This window comes from Cherax quadricarinatus, chromosome 43, assembly GCF_038502225.1.
Source record: "Cherax quadricarinatus isolate ZL_2023a chromosome 43, ASM3850222v1, whole genome shotgun sequence".
NCBI classification, from domain to species: domain Eukaryota; kingdom Metazoa; phylum Arthropoda; class Malacostraca; order Decapoda; family Parastacidae; genus Cherax; species Cherax quadricarinatus.
The window spans coordinates 17704124-17726130 of NC_091334.1; the positions used below are offsets into that span (position 1 = coordinate 17704124).

A 22007-nucleotide genomic window follows, 5' to 3' on the forward strand; every position below is an offset into this window, starting at 1 on the left:
GAACTCTGTTAGTGTTGTTGTGTGTTCTGGTGTGAGAGAACTCTGTTAGTGTTGTTGTGTGTTCTGGTGGGAGAGAACTGTTAGTGTTGCTGTGTGTTCTGGTGGGAGAGAACTCTGTTAGTGTTGTTGTGTGTTCTGGTGGGAGAGAACTGTTAGTGTTGTGTGTTCTGGTGTGAGAGAACTCTGTTAGTGTTGTTGTGTGTTCTGGTGGGAGAGAACTCTGTTAGTGTTGCTGTGTGTTCTGGTGTGAGAGAACTCTGTTAGTGTTGTTGTGTGTTCTGGTGGGAGAGAACTCTGTTAGTGTTGTTGTGTGTTCTGGTGGGAGAGAACTCTGTTAGTGTTGTTGTGTGTTCTGGTGGGAGAGAACTCTGTTAGTGTTGTTGTGTGTTCTGGTGGGAGAGAACTGTTAGTGTTGCTGTGTGTTCTGGTGGGAGAGAACTCTGTTAGTGTTGTTGTGTGTTCTGGTGGGAGAGAACTGTTAGTGTTGCTGTGTGTTCTGGTGGGAGAGAACTCTGTTAGTGTTGTTGTGTGTTCTGGTGTGAGAGAACTCTGTTAGTGTTGTTGTGTGTTCTGGTGTGAGAGAACTCTGTTAGTGTTGTTGTGTGTTCTGGTGTGAGAGAACTCTGTTAGTGTTGTGTGTGTTCTGGTGTGAGAGAACTCTGTTAGTGTTGCTGTGTGTTCTGGTGGGAGAGAACTGAGAGAACTGTTAGTGTTGTTGTGTGTTCTGGTGTAGAGAACTCTGTTGTGTTGTGTGTTCTGGTGTGAGAGAACTCTGTTAGTGTTGTTGTGTGTTCTGGTGGGAGAGAACTCTGTTAGTGTTGTTGTGTGGTGGGAGAGAACTCTGGTGTTGTTGTGTGTTCTGGTGGGAGAGAACTGTTAGTGTTGTTGTGTGTTCTGGTGGGAGAGAACTCTGTTAGTGTTGTTGTGTGTTCTGGTGTGAGAGAACTCTGTTAGTGTTGTTGTGTGTTCTGGTGGGAGAGAACTCTGTTAGTGTTGTTGTGTGTTCTGGTGTGAGAGAACTCTGTTAGTGTTGCTCTGTGTTCTGGTGGGAGAGAACTGTTAGTGTTGTTGTGTGTTCTGGTGGGAGAGAACTCTGTTAGTGTTGTTGTGTGTTCTGGTGGGAGAGAACTCTGTTAGTGTTGTTGTGTGTTCTGGTGGGAGAGAACTGTTAGTGTTGCTGTGTGTTCTGGTGTGAGAGAACTCTGTTAGTGTTGTTGTGTGTTCTGGTGGGAGAGAACTCTGTTAGTGTTGTTGTGTGTTCTGGTGGGAGAGAACTGTTAGTGTTGTTGTGTGTTCTGGTGGGAGTGTTAGTGTTGTGTGTTCTGGTGGGAGAGAACTCTGTTAGTGTTGTTGTGTGTTCTGGTGGGAGAGAACTCTGTTAGTGTTGTTGTGTGTTCTGGTGGGAGAGAACTCTGTTAGTGTTGTTGTGTGTTCTGGTGTGAGAGAACTCTGTTAGTGTTGTTGTGTGTTCTGGTGTGAGAGAACTCTGTTAGTGTTGCTGTGTGTTCTGGTGGGAGAGAACTGTTAGTGTTGTTGTGTGTTCTGGTGTGAGAGAACTCTGTTAGTGTTGTTGTGTGTTCTGGTGTGAGAGAACTCTGTTAGTGTTGTTGTGTGTTCTGGTGTGAGAGAACTCTGTTAGTGTTGTTGTGTGTTCTGGTGTGAGAGAACTGTTAGTGTTGTTGTGTGTTCTGGTGTGAGAGAACTCTGTTAGTGTTGTTGTGTGTTCTGGTGTGAGAGAACTCTGTTAGTGTTGTTGTGTGTTCTGGTGTGAGAGAACTCTGTTAGTGTTGTTGTGTGTTCTGGTGTGAGAGAACTCTGTTAGTGTTGTTGTGTGTTCTGGTGTGAGAGAACTCTGTTAGTGTTGTTGTGTGTTCTGGTGTGAGAGAACTCTGTTAGTGTTGTTGTGTGTTCTGGTGTGAGAGAACTCTGTTAGTGTTGCTCTGTGTTCTGGTGTGAGAGAACTCTGTTAGTGTTGTTGTGTGTTCTGGTGTGAGAGAACTGTTAGTGTTGCTGTGTGTTCTGGTGTGAGAGAACTCTGTTAGTGTTGTTGTGTGTTCTGGTGGGAGAGAACTGTTAGTGTTGTTGTGTGTTCTGGTGTGAGAGAACTCTGTTAGTGTTGTTGTGTGTTCTGGTGTGAGAGAACTCTGTTAGTGTTGTTGTGTGTTCTGGTGTGAGAGAACTCTGTTAGTGTTGTTGTGTGTTCTGGTGTGAGAGAACTCTGTTAGTGTTGTTGTGTGTTCTGGTGTGAGAGAACTCTGTTAGTGTTGTTGTGTGTTCTGGTGTGAGAGAACTCTGTTAGTGTTGTTGTGTGTTCTGGTGGGAGAGAACTGTTAGTGTTGTTGTGTGTTCTGGTGTGAGAGAACTCTGTTAGTGTTGTTGTGTGTTCTGGTGTGAGAGAACTCTGTTAGTGTTGTTGTGTGTTCTGGTGTGAGAGAACTCTGTTAGTGTTGTTGTGTGTTCTGGTGTGAGAGAACTCTGTTAGTGTTGTTGTGTGTTCTGGTGTGAGAGAACTGTTAGTGTTGTTGTGTGTTCTGGTGTGAGAGAACTCTGTTAGTGTTGTTGTGTGTTCTGGTGTGAGAGAACTCTGTTAGTGTTGTTGTGTGTTCTGGTGTGAGAGAACTCTGTTAGTGTTGTTGTGTGTTCTGGTGTGAGAGAACTGTTAGTGTTGTTGTGTGTTCTGGTGTGAGAGAACTCTGTTAGTGTTGTTGTGTGTTCTGGTGTGAGAGAACTCTGTTAGTGTTGTTGTGTGTTCTGGTGTGAGAGAACTGTTAGTGTTGTTGTGTGTTCTGGTGTGAGAGAACTCTGTTAGTGTTGTTGTGTGTTCTGGTGTGAGAGAACTCTGTTAGTGTTGTTGTGTGTTCTGGTGTGAGAGAACTCTGTTAGTGTTGTTGTGTGTTCTGGTGGGAGAGAACTCTGTTAGTGTTGTTGTGTGTTCTGGTGTGAGAGAACTCTGTTAGTGTTGTTGTGTGTTCTGGTGTGAGAGAACTCTGTTAGTGTTGTTGTGTGTTCTGGTGTGAGAGAACTGTTAGTGTTGTTGTGTGTTCTGGTGTGAGAGAACTGTTAGTGTTGTTGTGTGTTCTGGTGTGAGAGAACTCTGTTAGTGTTGTTGTGTGTTCTGGTGTGAGAGAACTCTGTTAGTGTTGTTGTGTGTTCTGGTGTGAGAGAACTGTTAGTGTTGTTGTGTGTTCTGGTGTGAGAGAACTCTGTTAGTGTTGTTGTGTGTTCTGGTGTGAGAGAACTCTGTTAGTGTTGTTGTGTGTTCTGGTGGGAGAGAACTCTGTTAGTGTTGTTGTGTGTTCTGGTGGGAGAGAACTCTGTTAGTGTTGTTGTGTGTTCTGGTGGGAGAGAACTGTTAGTGTTGTTGTGTGTTCTGGTGGGAGAGAACTGTTAGTGTTGTTGTGTGTTCTGGTGTGAGAGAACTCTGTTAGTGTTGTTGTGTGTTCTGGTGTGAGAGAACTGTTAGTGTTGTTGTGTGTTCTGGTGTGAGAGAACTCTGTTAGTGTTGTTGTGTGTTCTGGTGTGAGAGAACTGTTAGTGTTGTTGTGTGTTCTGGTGTGAGAGAACTCTGTTAGTGTTGTTGTGTGTTCTGGTGTGAGAGAACTCTGTTAGTGTTGTTGTGTGTTCTGGTGTGAGAGAACTGTTAGTGTTGTTGTGTGTTCTGGTGTGAGAGAACTCTGTTAGTGTTGTTGTGTGTTCTGGTGGGAGAGAACTGTTAGTGTTGTTGTGTGTTCTGGTGTGAGAGAACTCTGTTAGTGTTGTTGTGTGTTCTGGTGGGAGAGAACTCTGTTAGTGTTGTTGTGTGTTCTGGTGGGAGAGAACTGTTAGTGTTGTTGTGTGTTCTGGTGTGAGAGAACTCTGTTAGTGTTGTTGTGTGTTCTGGTGGGAGAGAACTGTTAGTGTTGTTGTGTGTTCTGGTGTGAGAGAACTCTGTTAGTGTTGTTGTGTGTTCTGGTGGGAGAGAACTGTTAGTGTTGTTGTGTGTTCTGGTGTGAGAGAACTCTGTTAGTGTTGTTGTGTGTTCTGGTGGGAGAGAACTGTTAGTGTTGTTGTGTGTTCTGGTGTGAGAGAACTCTGTTAGTGTTGTTGTGTGTTCTGGTGGGAGAGAACTGTTAGTGTTGTTGTGTGTTCTGGTGTGAGAGAACTCTGTTAGTGTTGTTGTGTGTTCTGGTGTGAGAGAACTGTTAGTGTTGTTGTGTGTTCTGGTGGGAGAGAACTCTGTTAGTGTTGTTGTGTGTTCTGGTGTGAGAGAACTGTTAGTGTTGTTGTGTGTTCTGGTGTGAGAGAACTCTGTTAGTGTTGTGTGTTCTGGTGGGAGAGAAATCAAGATACCTAACTGTTGCACATGTATCTTATTTATCAAATTGTCGGTATTATATACCATTAATATTATATTTACGCTGTCACACATCAGAGCTGACCACACAAAAAAGGTAAACCTCACGTTTGACGAATCAGAAACTAGTGAAACCCTTGGAATCTTTACTGTGGAGATGCTTCGCCAGCCAGTGGCTTCCTCAGTCCAATATAGAATAAGAGAGGAGTGTAGGAACGAGAGTCAGAGACCAAGGCTTCATTCAGCTTGACGGGGTAATCCTCGCGAACAGAGGAAGAGTAAAACCGAAGATCAGAAGGAGTTTGAGGTAATCAGTCCCTCAGCCTTGAGTCAATAAAAGGCGGGATAACCTGAAATATTGAGTGCAACAGTTAGGGGAAAAATCTCTAACCTCTTAAACTAGTATTTATACTAGCCAGTGAACTGTGTACAAGGAAAGTGGGGATAGTGCAATAAAAGGTTGATGAGAGGAAAGGTGTTAGTAACAGGGAAAGAACTGAGGATAAACCCAGCAGTTAAACTAGCTACTGATGACCACAGTAATTGTCAGTTAAGTGAGTGCTGGTAGAGGCTGCCACCACCGCCACCACTACTGCTAGTAGAGGCTGCCACCACCGCCATCACTACTGCTGGTAGAGGCTGCCACCACCGCCATCACTAATGCTGGTAGAGGCTGCCACCACCGCCACCTCTACTGTTGGTATAGGCTGCCACCACCACCACCACTACTGCTGCTGGTAGAGGCTGCCACCACCGCCATCACTAATGCTGGTAGAGGCTGCCACCACCGCCACCTCTACTGTTGGTATAGGCTGCCACCACCACCACCACTACTGCTGCTGGTAGAGGCTGCCACCACCACCACCACTACTGCTGGTAGAGGCTGCCACCACCACCACCACTACTGCTGGTAGAGGCTGCCACCACCACCACCACCACTACTGCTGGTAAAGGCTGCCACCACCACCACCACTACTGCTGCTGGTAAAGGCTGCCACCACCACCACCACCACTACTGCTGCTGGTAAAGGCTGCCACCACCACCACCACCACTACTGCTGCTGGTAAAGGCTGCCACCACCACCACCACCACTACTGCTGCTGGTAGAGGCTGCCACCACCACCACTACTGCTGGTAGAGGCTGCCACCACCACCACCACCACTACTGCTGGTAGAGGCTGCCACCACCACCACTACTGCTGGTAAAGGCTGCCACCACCACCTCTATCATTGCAACTAAACATAAATGCTAATAAAGGGGACATGGGCCATCAATACAAATTTGTATCGACAGGATAGGAGACCCCTGGACCATGATGCACATGGACAACATGCTTGCTCAAAAACCTAGCTTCCAGACTCTACTTCACGGGAGACCCAGTGGTTCCCACCTTCCTGTTTCAGTGACAAAGTGGCTACCTTGAGGGGTAACGCCTGCAACACACTTGGTTCCCGACAAGCTTCACAGCAGCTGGAGGATACTCATAAAATCCTACAAAATATTTTTATAAAAAGATACACGATTGTTTTCATTAAATAAATCCTTACTTAAAGAAATTCACTGGATAGCAGAAAAAAGTATTCCGAAGGATTTCCACAAGAAATGTCAAGATCTTCCCTTGAAGCTAATATATTGGTTTCTTATGAGGTTGGGTCCTCTTACATTGCACCAGAGGTGGATCATATATATATATATATATATATATATATATATCTATATATATATATATATATATATATATATATATATATATATATATGTCGTGCCGAATATGTAAAACTGGTCAATTAGCAAGAACTCATTTAAAATTAAGTCCTTTCTAAAATTTTCTCTTGTACGTTTAAAGATATATTTTTTTCATTAATGTTAATGTAAAAATTTATAATTTTGCACCAACAGAATCTTAGAAAACTTACCTAACCTTATTATAACAAGAGCAATTTATTTTAGCCTAACCCAACAAAATATATTTTAAATACGTTTACAATAATTTAATACTAAACAAACACAATCAAATATATTTTTTTCGTTAGGTTCAGAATGACTTTGGCGAAATTATTGCATACACAAATTTTCACTTGTCCTATATGGCAAGATGAGCGTTGCTATTTAAGCCAAGATCGCAAGTTCTGCCTATTCGGCACGACATATATATATAATATATATGTATATATATAATATATATGTATATATGTATATATATAATATATATGTATATATGTATATATATATAACCAGTATCAATACTCACCATCACCAGCAACTAAAAACAGCAATTACAACACTTACTAGTACCAGCAACCAGCACTACCAGCAGCTGGTACCACCACCAGAGGCAGGATGTCTAGCTTACCTGAAACAAAGACATACAAGAGTGTCGTCAGAACAAATAACAATTTAATCTGTATATTGAAGTTGCTCTCAGCTCTCTGGCGTCTGTCAACAGAGAGAGAAAGAGAAAGAGAAAGAGAGAGAGAGAGAGAGAGAGAGAGAGAGAGAGAGAGAGAGAGAGAGAGAGAGAGAGAGAGAGAGAGAGAGAGAGAGAGAGAGATACATATATCAATTAAAAAGTACCCACCACTAAGCCTGAGGTTATTTTAAAAGGGCTCATACAGCTCATGCCGTAAAACCCCTTACGGCTCACCCTGCAAGAGCCCTTATAACCTTCTTGTTTACCTTCGTGACGTCACAGATCATTACCAACGCGGGAGCACTCATTTCCCGCTACTGCTACTTGCACTGCTAATCACCTCATTTCAACCTAATAAATGCGCACGAGGCAGTTATCCAGAGACATAATGAGCACAGTGGGTGTGTTCTTGTGCCCTCAGAGAGTAATTAAGTCTTTATAAATGGGATTTTTCGAAATTATCGTAAAGACCGAGACGCTTAATTGTGATTCCTCTTGAAACACTTCGGGAATAAAAGACAAAAAATTAGCCATGAGAAGAACAGTAGCCACAAGAACAGTTGCCAAAAGAACAACAGTAGCCCAACAAGGACAGTAGCCACAAGAACAACAGTAGTTACAAGAACAACATAAGCCACAACAAAAAACAGTAACCACAAAACAGCTACAACAACGGTAATCACAAAAAAAATATAACGGCAACCACAATAACATTCACAACAGCAATCACGACAACAATGGGAGCGACAATATTTGAGTTTTTATCAAGTATAAACATAACCATGGATGACAACCATGGATGACACACAACCATGGATGACACACAACCATGGATGACACACAACCATGGATGACACACAACCATAGATGACATACAACCATGGATGACATAACCATGGAAGACACAACCATGGAAGACACAACCATGGATGACATACAACCATGGAAGACAACCATGGATGACACAACCATGGAAGACAACCATGGATGACAACCATAGATGACACAACCATGGAAGACACAACCATGGATGACACAACCATGGATGACACACAACCATGGATGACACAACCATGGATGAAATACAACCATGGATGACACACAACCATGGATGACACACAACCATGGATGACACACAACCATGGATGACACACAACCATGGATGACACACAACCATGGATGACATACAACCATGGATGACCCACAACCATGGATGACACACAACCATGGATGACACACAACCATGGATGACACACAACCATGCATGACAACCATGCATGACATAACCATGGAAGACACAACCATGGATGACATACAACCATGTAAGACAACTAAGGATGACACAACCATGGATGACACAACCATGGATGACAACCATAGATGACACAACCATGGAAGACACAACCATGGATGACACAACCATGGAAGATACAACCATGGATGACACAACCATGGAAGACACAACCATGGATGACACAACCATGGATGACACAACCATGGATGACAACCATGGAAGACACAACCATGGATGACACAACCATGGGTGACAACCATGGATGACACAACCATGGATGGCACAACCATGGATGAAACACAACCATGGATGACACACAACCATGGATGACACACAACCATGGATGACACACAACCATGGATGAAACACAACCATGGATGACACACAACCATGGATGACACACAACCATGGATGACACACAACCATGGATGACACACAACCATGGATGACATACAACCATGGATGACATACAACCATGGATGACACACAACCATGGATGACACACAACCATGGATGACACACAACCATGCATGACAACCATGCATGACATAACCATGGAAGACACAACCATGGATGACATACAACCATGTAAGACAACTAAGGATGACACAACCATGGATGACACAACCATGGATGACAACCATAGATGACACAACCATGGAAGACACAACCATGGATGACACAACCATGGAAGATACAACCATGGATGACACAACCATGGAAGACACAACCATGGATGACACAACCATGGATGACACAACCATGGATGACAACCATGGAAGACACAACCATGGATGACACACAACCATGGATGACAACCATGGATGACACAACCATGGATGACACACAACCATGGATGACACACAACCATGGATGACACAACCATGGATGACACACAACCATGGATGACACAACCATGGATGACACACAACCATGGATGACAACCATGGATGACACAACCATGAATGACACAACCATGGGTGACAACCATGGATGACACAACCATGGATGGCACAACCATGGATGAAACACAACCATGGATGACACACAACCATGGATGACACACAACCATGGATGACACACAACCATGGATGACACACAACCATGGATGACACACAACCATGGATGGCACAACCATGGATGAAACACAACCATGGATGACACACAACCATGGATGACACACAACCATGGATGACACACAACCATGGATGACACACAACCATGGATGACATACAACCATGGATGACATACAACCATGGATGACACACAACCATGGATGACACACAACCATGGATGACACAACCATGGATGACACAACCATGGATGACACACAACCATGGATGACATACAACCATGGATGACATACAACCATGGATGACATGCAACCATGGATGACATGCAACCATGGATGACATGCAACCATGGATGACATACAACCATGGATGGCACAACCATGGATGACACACAACCATGGATGACACACAACCATGGATGACACACAACCATGGATGACACAACCATGGATGACATACAACCATGGATGACACAACCATGGATGACATACAACCATGGAAGACACAACCATGGATGACACAACCATGGATGACACAACCATGGATGACACTCAACCATGGATGACACTCAACCATGGATGACACTCAACCATGGATGACACACAACCATGGATGACATACAACCATGGAAGACACAACCATGGATGACACAACCATGGATGACACAACCATGGATGACACAACCATGGTCAGTATACTCCAACGTCTGGTACAGAAAAATATATACAGACTCCCCCTCCACATCGTGCGTCTGCCACCTCTGACATTTTTAATATAACTTTTGACTGCGAATCAAAATGAAGCAAATATTGCAGACCTACGAGGGGCAGTGACGAGAGGCAGCAACAAGGGGCAGTGACGAGAGGCAGTGACGAGGGGCAGTGACGAACAGCAGTGCCGAGAGGCAGCGACAAGGGGCAGTGACAAGGGGCAGTGACGAGCAGCAGTGACGAGAGGCAGTAACGAGGGGGAGCGACAAGGGGCAGTGACGAGAGGCAGTAACGAGGGGGAGCGACAAGGAGCAGTGACGAGAGGCAGTAACGAGGGGCAGCGACAAGGGGCTGTGACGAGAAGCAGTAACGAGGGGGAGCGACAAGGAGCAGTGACGAGAGGCAGTAACGAGGGGCAGCGACAAGGGGCAGTGACGAGAGGCAGTAACGAGGGGGAGCGACAAGGAACAGTGACGAAAGGCAGTAACGAGGGGCAACAAGGGGCAGTGACGAGAGGCAGTAACGAGGGGCAACGACAAGGGGCAGTGACGAGAGGCAGTAACGAGGGGCAGCGACAAGGGGCAGTGACGAGAGGCAGTAACGAGGGGCAGCGACAAGGGGCAGTAACGAGGGGCAGCGACAAGGTTCAGTGACGAGGGGCAGCGACAAGGGGCAGTAACGAGGGGGCAGCGACAAGGGGGCTGTAACGAGGGGCAGCGACAAGGGGCAGTAACGAGGGGCAGCGACAAGGGGCAGTAACGAGGGGCAGCGACAAGGGGCAGTAACGAGGGGCAGCGACAAGGTTCAGTGACGAGGGGCAGCGACAAGGGGCAGTAACGAGGGGCAGCGACAAGGGGCAGTAACGAGGGGCAGCGACAAGGTTCAGTGACGAGGGGCAGCGACAAGGGGCAGTAACGAGGGGCAGCGACAAGGGGCAGTGACGAGGGGCAGCGACAAGGGGCAGTAACGAGGGGCAGCGACAAGGTTCAGTGACGAGGGGCAGCGACAAGGTTCAGTAACGAGGGGCAGCGACAAGGTTCAGTAACGAGGGGCAGCGACAAGGTTCAGTAACGAGGGGCAGCGACAAGGGGCAGTAACGAGGGGCAGCGACAAGGTTCAGTAACGAGGGGCAGCGACAAGGTTCAGTAACGAGGGGCAGCGACAAGGGGCAGTAACGAGGGGCAGCGACAAGGGGCAGTAACGAGGGGCAGCGACAAGGGGCAGTAACGAGGGGCAGCGACAAGGGGCAGTAACGAGGGGCAGCGACAAGGGGCAGTAACGAGGGGCAGCGACAAGGTTCAGTAACGAGGGGCAGCGACAAGGGGCAGTAACGAGGGGCAGCGACAAGGTTCAGTAACGAGGGGCAGCGACAAGGGGCAGTAACGAGGGGCAAGCGACAAGGTTCAGTAACGAGGGGCAGCGACAAGGTTCAGTAACGAGGGGCAGCGACAAGGGGCAGTAACGAGGGGCAGCGACAAGGGGCAGTAACGAGGGGCAGCGACAAGGTTCAGTAACGAGGGGCAGCGACAAGGTTCAGTAACGAGGGGCAGCGACAAGGTTCAGTAACGAGGGGCAGCGACAAGGGGCAGTAACGAGGGGCAGCGACAAGGTTCAGTAACGAGGGGCAGCGACAATGGGCAGTAACGAGGGGCAGCGACAAGGGGCAGTAACGAGGGGCAGCGACAAGGGGCAGTAACGAGGGGCAGCGACAAGGGGCAGTAACGAGGGGCAGCGACAAGGGGCAATAACGAGGGGCAGCGACAAGGGGCAGTAACGAGGGGCAGCGACAAGGGGCAGTAACGAGGGGCAGCGACAAGGGGCAGTAACGAGGGGCAGCGACAAGGGGCAGTAACGAGGGGCAGCGACAAGGGGCAGTAACGAGGGGCAGCGACAAGGGGCAGTAACGAGGGGCAGCGACAAGGGGCAGTAACGAGGGGCAGCGACAAGGGGCAGTAACGAGGGGCAGTAACGAGGGGCAGCGACAAGGTTCAGTTACGAGGGGCAGCGACACGGGGAAGTAACGAGGGGCAGCGACAAGGGGCAGTAACGAGGGGCAGCGACAAGGGGCAGTAACGAGGGGCAGTAACGAGGGGCAGCGACAAGGTTCAGTAACGAGGGGCAGCGACAAGGGGCAGTAAGGAGGGGCAGCGACAAGGGGCAGTGACGAGGGGCAGCCACAAGGGGCAGTAACGAGGGGCAGTAACGAGGGGCAGCGACAAGGGGCAGTAACGAGGGGCAGCGACAAGGGGCAGTAACGAGGGGCAGCGACAAGGGGCAGTAACGAGGGGCAGTAACGAGGGGCAGCGACAAGGGGCAGTAACGAGGGGCAGCGACAAGGGGCAGTAACGAGGGGCAGCGACAAGGGGCTGTCTCTCTGTCTCTCTCTCTCTCTGTCTGTCTGTCTCTGTCTCTCTCTCTCTGTCTCTCTCTCTCTCTCTCTCTCTGTCTCTCTCTCTCTCTGTCTCTGTCTCTCTCTCTCTCTGTCTCTCTCTCTCTCTCTCTCTCTCTCTCTCTCTCTCTCTGTCTCTCTCTCTCTCTCTCTCTCTCTCTCTGTCTCTGTCTCTCTGTCTCTCTCTCTCTCTCTGTCTCTGTCTCTGTCTCTCTCTCTCTCTCTCTCTCTCTCTCTCTCTCTCTCTGTGTCTCTCTCTCTCTCTCTCTCTATCTTCCTGGTATAACATTATTAAGTCAGAGTTCTCCCAAGCCTAAAAAAAAATTTACGACCTCAGAGAGTCGGCCAGTTCTTAACATCAATTCTCTCACGACTGTAAGATTGATGTATCCCTTCACGACTGTAAGATTGATGTATCCCTTCACGACTGTAAGACTGATGTATCCCTTCACGACTGTAAGATTGATGTATCCCTTCACGACTGTAAGATTGATGTATCCCTTCACGACTAAGATTGATGTATCCCTTCACGACTGTAAGACTGATGTATCCCTTCACGACTGTAAGATTGAAGTATCCCTTCACGACTGTAAGATTGATGTATCCCTTCACGACTAAGATTGATGTATCCCTTCACGACTGTAAGATTGATGTATCCCTTCACGACTAAGATTGATGTATCCCTTCACGACTGTAAGATTGGTTATCCCTTTACGACTGTAAGACTGATGTATCCCTTCACGACTGTAAGATTGATGTATCCCTTCACGACTGTAAGACTGATGTATCCCTTCACGACTGTAAAATTGATGTATCCCTTCACGACTGTAAGACTGGTTATCCCTTTACGACTGTAAGACTGATGTATCCCTTCACGACTGTAAGATTGATGTATCCCTTCACGACTGTAAGATTGATGTATCCCTTCACGACTGTAAGATTGATGTATCCCTTTACGACTGTAAGACTGATGTATCCCTTTACGACTAAGATTGATGTATCCCTTCACAACTGTAAGACTGATGTATCCGTTCACAACAGATTTTGGATTGACTCACCCAGACAGACAGATAACAGACAGGCAGACAGATAGGACAGGGTTACACAGACAATGAGAAATTAGGGAAGACTGGGAATCTGGAACTCAGGGAGAAGACAGATGTTAAAGAGCAGGAAAATCAGAAAGTAGAAACAGTGGAAAATAGAAGAGAGGAGGGAAGAAAGAGGTGGAGCAGCCAGTGGAAGGATAAAAGGAGAGGAACCAGCATATTCCAGGTTGAAAGACTGAAGAAAGGTTAGAAGGTATGGGAGGTAAATTAAATATATGATGGGTGAGGAATAGGAGAAGGAAGATGAGGATAAGAGAGGAAGAAGAATAAGAAGAGAGGTGGTAGTACTGGCTGCTACTGTTACAGCAGCAGAAGAAGAGGAAGAGACAAAGTGCTAGTAAACAGCTGGCATACCACAAGACGGGCAGGCATCAACAACCCACTCTCTGACTGAACCCTTGTCAAGGGCATCGATGCACGGGGGTAAACAATGAGGCCTCGACTCACCTTTGGAAGAGGTTATCGCACTAAACTAACATTTAAAAACAAACAAATAACACCACTGAACCTCCAGTCTACCTCTACCTGTTTACCAGAGAGAGAGAGAGAGAGAGAGAGAGAGAGAGAGAGAGAGAGAGAGAGAGACCCACATACATCACCATGGCAACAAGGGTGTACCGTGTACAAATTTTTAAATATGATTCAAGGGGTCACCACCACCATCTACACAACCCCTTTAACACCCCCTCCATTACCCTCCCCCTCCTCTCTCTCTCTCTCTCTCTTTCCTTCCTCACACACAATAAAACACACAAAACAAGAGAGACACTCAACCAGCAACAAGCTTTAGTTTACTCTGAGCTGTGGCTGAGTTGTGTTTGTTTGTGTCACGTCAGAGAGGGAGAGGGACGGGGGGTGGGGGGGAGGGGGGTTACTTGGATTAAAATACAAGCCAACAAAACCTGCTAAAAGAAAACTCACGAGCAACAGGTACAAGCAACAGGTAGGAGCAACAGGTACAAGCAATAAGTACAACAGGTGCAAGTAACAGGTACAAACAACAGGTGCAAGTAACAGGTACAAACAGGTACAAACAACAGGTACAAACAACAGACACAAGCAATAGACACAAGACACGGTCAAACGTAGCATACATAAGTTACAGACAAAACAATTTGCTGACACACAGACACACACAAAGCAGACACACACACACACACACACACACATACACACACACACACACACACACACACACACACACACACACACACACACACACATACACACACACACACACACACACACACACACACACACACACATACACACACACACACACACACACACACACATACACACACACACACACACACACACACACACACACACACACATACACACACACACACACACACACACACACAGACACACACACACACACACACACATACACACACACACACACACACACACACACATACACACACACATACACACACACACACACACACACACACACACATACACACACACACACACACACACACACACACAAACACACACACACACACACAAACACACACACACACACACACACACACACACAAACACACACACACACACACACACACAAACAGACACACACACACACACACACACACACACACACACACACACACACACACACACACACACACACACACACACACACACACACACACACACACAAAATAGAGACAGACAGACAATTACAACAACACAAAGGAAATAACTTGTCCAAAATCGCAACATGTAGTAACTATGTACCTCCACCACTTGTTGCCTATCCTCTCCCTCCCTCCCTCCTCCTGTCCCTTCCTACCGCCTTCTGTCCCACCCTACCTTCCTCCCTCCCTCCCCTCAAAGAGGGTGCAAGACTGGAATAAGAAGGGAAAAGGGTGAGATAACGAAAGGGAAGGATAAGAGATTCAGAAGAAATGCAGTGGAAAGAAGAAATAGTCTGGCAAGTGACATAGTGGAGGCAGGAACCATATATAGTTTTATGGCGAGGTATGATAAAGCTCATGGAGCAGGGAGAGAGAGGACCTAGTATCGACCAGTGAAGAGGCGGCGCCAGGAGCAGAGTCTCGACCCCTGCAACCACAATTAGGCGAGTACACACACACACACACACACACACACACACACACACACACACACACACACACACACACACACACACACACACAGGAAAATAAAAAGATTAGCCGAAGAGCCAGAAACGAATATGCACCGATAAGAAGGGAGGCTCAGCGGCAATACGAAAATGACATAGCATCGAAAGTCAAGACTGACCCGAAGCTGTTGTACAGCCACATCAGGAGGAAAACAACAGTCAAGGACCAAGTAATCAGACTGAGGAAGGGTGATGGGGAATTCACAAGAAACGACCGGGAGGTATGTCAGGAGCTCAACACAAGATTTAAAGAAGTATTTACAGTGGAAACCAGTACGACTCCAGGAAATCAGAGCAGGGGGGTGCACCAGCAAGTGATGGATGAGGTACATATAACCAAGGAGGAGGTGAAGAAGCTGCTATGCGAACTTGACACCTCAAAGGCGGTGGGACCAGACAACATCTCTCCGTGGGTCCTTAAAGAGGGAGCAGAGATATTGTGTGTACCGTTAACAAAGATCTTCAACACATCATTTGAAACTGGGCAACTCCCCGCGGTATGGAAGATGGCAAATGTAGTCCCAATTTTTAAAAAGGGAGACAGACATGAGGTACTAAACTACAGACCTGTATCACTAACGTGTATAGTATGCAAGGTCATGGAGAAGATCATCAGGAGGAGAGTGGTGGAGCACCTGGAAAGAAACAAGTGTATAATTGACAACCAGCATGGTTTCAGGGAGGGAAAATCCTGTGTCACAAACCTACTAGAGTTTTATGACAAGGTGACAGAAGACAAGAGAGAGAGGGGTGGATCGACTGCATTTTTTTGGACTGCAGAAGGCCTTCGACAAAGTTCCTCACAAGAGGTTGCTGCAAAAGCAAGAGGATCAGGCACACATAACAGGAAAGGCACTGCAATGGATCAGAGAATACCTGACAGGGAGGCAACAACGAGTCATGGTACGTGACGAGGTGTCAGAGTGGGCGCCTGTGACAAGCGGGGTTCCAAAGGGGTCAGTCCCAGGACCTGTGCTGTTCTTGGTATATGTGAATGACATAACGGAAGGGATAGACTCAGAAGTGTCCTTGTTTGCGGACGATGTGAAGTTAATGAGAAGAATCAAATCGGATGAGGATCAGGCAGGACTACAAAGAGACCTGGACAGGCTACAAGCCTGGTCCAGCAACTGGCTCCTTGAGTTTAACCCTGCCAAATGCAAAGTCATGAAGATTGGGGAAGGGCAAAGAAGACCGCAGACACAATACAGTTTAGATGGCCAAAGTCTGCAAACCTCGCTCAAGGAAAAAGATCTGGGGGTGAGTATAACACCGAGCATATCTCCTGAGGCGCACATCAATCAGATAACTGCTGCAGCATACGGGCGCCTGGTAAACCTACGGATAGCGTTCCGATACCTCAGTAAGGAGTCGTTCAAGACTCTGTATACCATTTACGTTAGGCCCATACTGGAGTATGCAGCACCAGTTTGGAATCCACACCTAGTCAAGCACGTCAAGAAATTAGAGAAAGTGCAAAGGTTTGCAACAAGACTAGTCCCAGAGCTACGGGGATTGTCCTACGAAGAAAGGTTGAGGGAAATCGGCCTGACGACACTGGAGGCCAGGAGGGTCAGGGGAGACATGATAACGACATATAAAATACTGCGCGGAATAGACGAGGTGGACAAAGACGGGATGTTCCAGAGAAGGGACACAGACACAAGAGGTTACAATTGGAAGTTGAAGACTCGGATGAATCAAAGGGATGTTAGGAAGTATTTCTTCAGTCATAGAGTAGTCAAGCCGTGGAATAGCCTAGAAAGTGACGTAGTGGAGGCGGGAACCATACATAGTTTTAAGGCGAGGTATGATGAAGCTCATGGAGCAGGGAGAGAGAGGACCTAGTAGCAATCAGTGAAGAGGCAGGGCCAGGAGATATGACTCGACCCCTGAAACCATAAATGAGTACACACACACACAATTAAAAACTAATCACTCATACAATGCTTTATTAAAGTAAATTTTCATAATCCTACATAAGCAAAAACAATCAACAATCTATACACTGGATAATATTAACACAACAATCTATACACTGGATGATATTAACAGTCTATAAACTGGCTGACATTAAAACAAGTCGCCAAACAATCATCGAGGTCTCAGCAGGTACCTGGGTGATTATAAACCCAACGTAAACAAGAAAAAAAAAAGCTGAAGCCGCTGACAAACGCTGGTTCTACTGCCTCCCTCTGTATTCTACTGAAGAAATCCACAGTGTAGGCGAAAGGTTTCGGAATAAGATACCTAATTACTCTACGTGTGTCTTACCTGCACTGAATTTCAGAAAGAGGAGAGTCAAACCCCCACGTCAGGAGGCAGTCAAAACATAACAGCCACAACCAGGCACGAAGAGTCATCTGAACTGTGATGCCAGCACACTTTTAGCATCACAACCACTGAGTGAGTAATGGTAATTGTGTTTCTTCTTTTTGAGGGACATCTTACCACGGTAGAAGAGATCAAAATGTAGGAAAATTAAAGATGGCTGGAGGAGCTGTGTACAAGTATGATCTTAATGATCTTACAGCAAGTGTTGAGCTTCACCTTGACACAGTAATGTATTTACACACACTGAATGACAACAAGGATTATATCACCAATATTACAAGACACACAGCAACACGATGGTGTGTGTAGTGTGTAAGATGGTGTGTGTAGTGTGTAAGATGGTGTGTGTAGTAAGTTGATGGTGTGTGTAGTGTGTAAGATGATGGTGTGTGTAGTGTGTAAGATGGTGTGTGTAGTGTGTAAGATGATGGTGTGTGTAGTGTGTAAGTTGATGGTGTGTGTACTGTGTAAGTTGATGGTGTGTGTAGTGTGTAAGATGATGGTGTATGTAGTGTGTAAGCTGATGGTGTATGTAATGTGTAAGCTGATGGTGTGTGTAGTAAGATGGTGTGTGTAGTGTGTAAGATGATGGTGTATGTAGTGTGTAAGTTGATGGTGTGTGTATTAAGATGGTGTGTGTAGTGTGTAAGATGATGGTGTGTGTAGCGTAAGATGATGGTGTGTGTAGCGTAAGATGATGGTGTGTGTAGTAAGATGGTGTGTGTAGTAAGATGATGGTGTGTGTAGTGTGTAAGATGGTGTGTGTAGTGTATAAGATAGTGTGTGTAGTGTGTAAGATGGTGTGTGTAAAATGGTGTGTGTAGTGTGTAAGATGGTGTGTGTGTAAGATGATGGTGTGTGTAAGATGGTGTGTGTAGTGTGTAAGATGGTGTGTGTAGTGTGTAAGATGATGGTGTAAGATGGTGAGTGTAGTGTGTAAGATGGTGTGTGTAGTGTGTAAGATGATGGTGTGTGTAGTGTAAGATGATGGTGTGTGTAGTAAGATGATGGTGTGTGTAGTGTGTAAGATGATGGTGTGTGTAGTGTGTAAGATGATGGTGTGTGTAGTGTGTAAGATGGTGTGTGTAGTAAGATGATGGTGTGTGTAGTGTAAGATGATGGTGTGTGTAGTGTAAGATGATGGTGTGTTTAGTAAGATGATGGTGTGTGTAGTAAGATGATGGTGTGTGTAGTAAGATGATGGTGTGTGTAGTAAGATGATGGTGTGTGTAGTAAGATGATGGTGTGTGTAGTGTAAGATGGTGTGTGTAGTGTAAGATGGTGTGTGTAGTGTGCAAGATGTTGCTGTGTGTAGTATGTAAGTTGATGGTGTGTGTAGTGTGTAAGATGTTGTGTGTAGTAAGATGATGGTGTGTGTAGTGTAAGATGGTGTGTGTAGTAAGATGATGGTGTCTGTAGTGTGTAAGATGATGGTGTGTGTAGTAAGATGATGGTGTGTGTAGTGTGTAAGATGATGGTGTGTGTAGTGTGTAAGATGATGGTGTATGTACTGTGTAAGATGATGGTGTGTGTAGTGTGTAAGATGGTGTGTGTAGTGTGTAAGATGATGGTGTGTGTAGTGTGCAAGATGATGGTGTGTGTAGTGTGTAAGATGATGGTGTGTGTAGTGTGTAAGATGATGGTGTGTGTAGTGTGTAAGATGGTGTGTGTAGTAAGATGATGGTGTGTGTAGTGTGTAAGATGATGGTGTGTGTAGTAAGATGATGGTGTGTGTAGTGTGCAAGATGATGGTGTGTGTAGTGTGCAAGATGATGGTGTGTGTAGTGTGTAAGATGATGGTGTGTGTAGTAAGATGATGGTGTGTGTAGTGTGTAAGATGATGGTGTGTGTAGTGTGTAAGATGATGGTGTGTGTAGTAAGATGATGGTGTGTGTAGTGTGTAAGATGATGGTGTGTGTAGTAAGATGATGGTGTGTGTAGTGTGCAAGATGATGGTGTGTGTAGTGTGTAAGATGATGGTGTGTGTAGTAAGATGATGGTGTGTGTAGTAAGATGATGGTGTGTGTAGTAAGATGATGGTGTGTGTAGTAAGATGATGGTGTGTGTAGTAAGATGATGGTGTGTGTAGTGTGTAAGATGATGGTGTGTGTAGTGTGTAAGATGATGGTGTGTGTAGTAAGATGATGGTGTGTGTAGTAAGATGATGGTGTGTGTAGTAAGATGATGGTGTGTGTAGTGTGTAAGATGATGGTGTGTGTAGTAAGATGATGGTGTGTGTAGTAAGATGATGGTGTGTGTAGTGTGTAAGATGATGGTGTGTGTAGTAAGATGATGGTGTGTGTAGTGTGTAAGATGGTGTGTGTAGTGTGTAAGATGGTGTGTGTAGTAAGATGATGGTGTGTGTAGTGTAAGATGGTGTGTGTAGTGTAAGATGGTGTGTGTAGTCTAAGATGGTGTGTGTAGTGTGTAAGATGATGGTGTGTGTAGTAAGATGATGGTGTGTATAGTAAGATGATGGTGTGTGTAGTGTGTAAGATGATGTGTGTAGTGTAAGATGGTGTGTGTAGTGTAAGATGGTGTGTGTAGTCTGTAAGATGGTGTGTGTAGTGTGTAAGATGGTGTGTGTAGTGTGTAAGATGATGGTGTGTGTAGTAAGATGATGGTGTGTGTAGTAAGATGATGGTGTGTGTAGTAAGATGATGGTGTGTGTAGTGTGTAAGATGGTGTGTGTAGTGTAAGATGATGGTGTGTGTAGTAAGATGATGGTGTGTGTAGTGTGTAAGATGGTGTGTGTAGTGTAAGATGATGGTGTGTGGAGTAAGATGATGGTGTGTGTAGTGTGTAAGATGATGGTGTGTGTAGTGTGTAAGATGATGGTGTGTGTAGTGTGTAAGATGATGGTGTGTGTAGTGTGTAAGATGGTGTGTGTAGTGTAAGATGATGGTGTGTGTAGTAAGATGATGGTGTGTGTAGTGTGTAAGATGGTGTGTGTAGTGTAAGATGATGGTGTGTGGAGTAAGATGATGGTGTGTGTAGTGTGTAAGATGATGGTGTGTGTAGTGTGTAAGATGATGGTGTGTGTAGTGTGTAAGTTGATGGTGTGTGTAGTAAGCTGATGGTGTGTGTAGTAAGTTGATGGTGTGTGTAGTAAGTTGATGGTGTGTGCAGTGTGTAAGTTGATGGTGTGTGTAGTAAGCTGATGGTGTGTGTAGTAAGTTGATGGTGTGTGTAGTAAGTTGATGGTGTGTGCAGTGTGTAAGTTGATGGTGTGTGTAGTAAGCTGATGGTGTGTGTAGTAAGTTGATGGTGTGTGTTGTGTGTAAAATGGTGTGTGTAGTGTGTAAGATGGTGTGTGTAGTGTGTAAGATGGTGTGTAATGTGTAAGATGGTGTGTGTAGTGTGTAAAATGATGGTGTGTGTAGTGTGCAGGTAATGAGTAAGTCACAAAATCAGTCACAAGAGCGCTACAAATCAGTCACAGGAGCGCTAAAAATCAGTCACAGGAGCGCTACAAATCAATCACAAGAGCGCTACAAATCAGTCACAGGAGCGCTACAAATCAATCACAGGAGCGCTACAAATCAGTCACAGGAGCGCTACAAATCACAACACAAAGAATCCCGTTACGTTACAAAGGTACACAACCCACACACAGACAGCACGGCGTTACGAACCATTTTGAACCATTATCAAGTCAACAACAGCTCCAAGACCCAAACGTCGTCTTAAAGTTAATTCTCCCTATGGGCTGGAGGGGGGGATGTATTTGTGTATTGTTCCAGTCACGCTATTACACCCCCTCTTATCCCTGACAAAGGTACAATTGTTCCAGGGGGGCTGAACAAAGGCGCTCTGAACAAAGGCAGTTACAGCAGGTTAAGTTAGGGTCGCAAGTCCTGATTTTTTTGGGGGGGTTAACATGAATGTGGTCGAAAAATTACATTTCATGAAGATCTGCGAGAGAGAGAGAGAGAGAGAGAGAGAGAGAGAGAGAGAGAGAGAGATTGTTCCCAAATTCCAGGAATTTTCGCATATAAACTATGACGCAGGACGCTGACATGTTGGAAGTGTGATGTGATTAATATGCCAGGGAGGGAAGGATGAGGGGGAGGGACAGGGGTAGTGACGGAGGGAGTGAAGAAGAAAGTGGGAGAGGATGCGGGAACAGAGGGGGTGAAGGAGAAGTTCCCGTTTTCTTCAACTGTTCTAACTCTACTGCTGCTCGTTTTCTATA

The 22007-nt window shown here is 45.9% G+C and overlaps 1 protein-coding gene across 6 annotated transcripts in view; it reads right to left on the minus strand.

Annotated features, from left to right (window-relative positions):
• Positions 1 to 6672: 6672 nt before the first annotated feature.
• Positions 6673 to 22007, minus strand: part of LOC138853918 (uncharacterized) — a 162116-nt gene continuing 146781 nt past the window's right edge. For all 6 annotated transcript variants that reach the window (XR_011393110.1, XR_011393111.1, XR_011393107.1 and 3 more), the window contains exon 4: positions 6673 to 6688. The gene's annotated coding sequence lies outside the window, so the exon portion shown is untranslated. The remainder of the gene's footprint in view (positions 6689 to 22007) is intronic.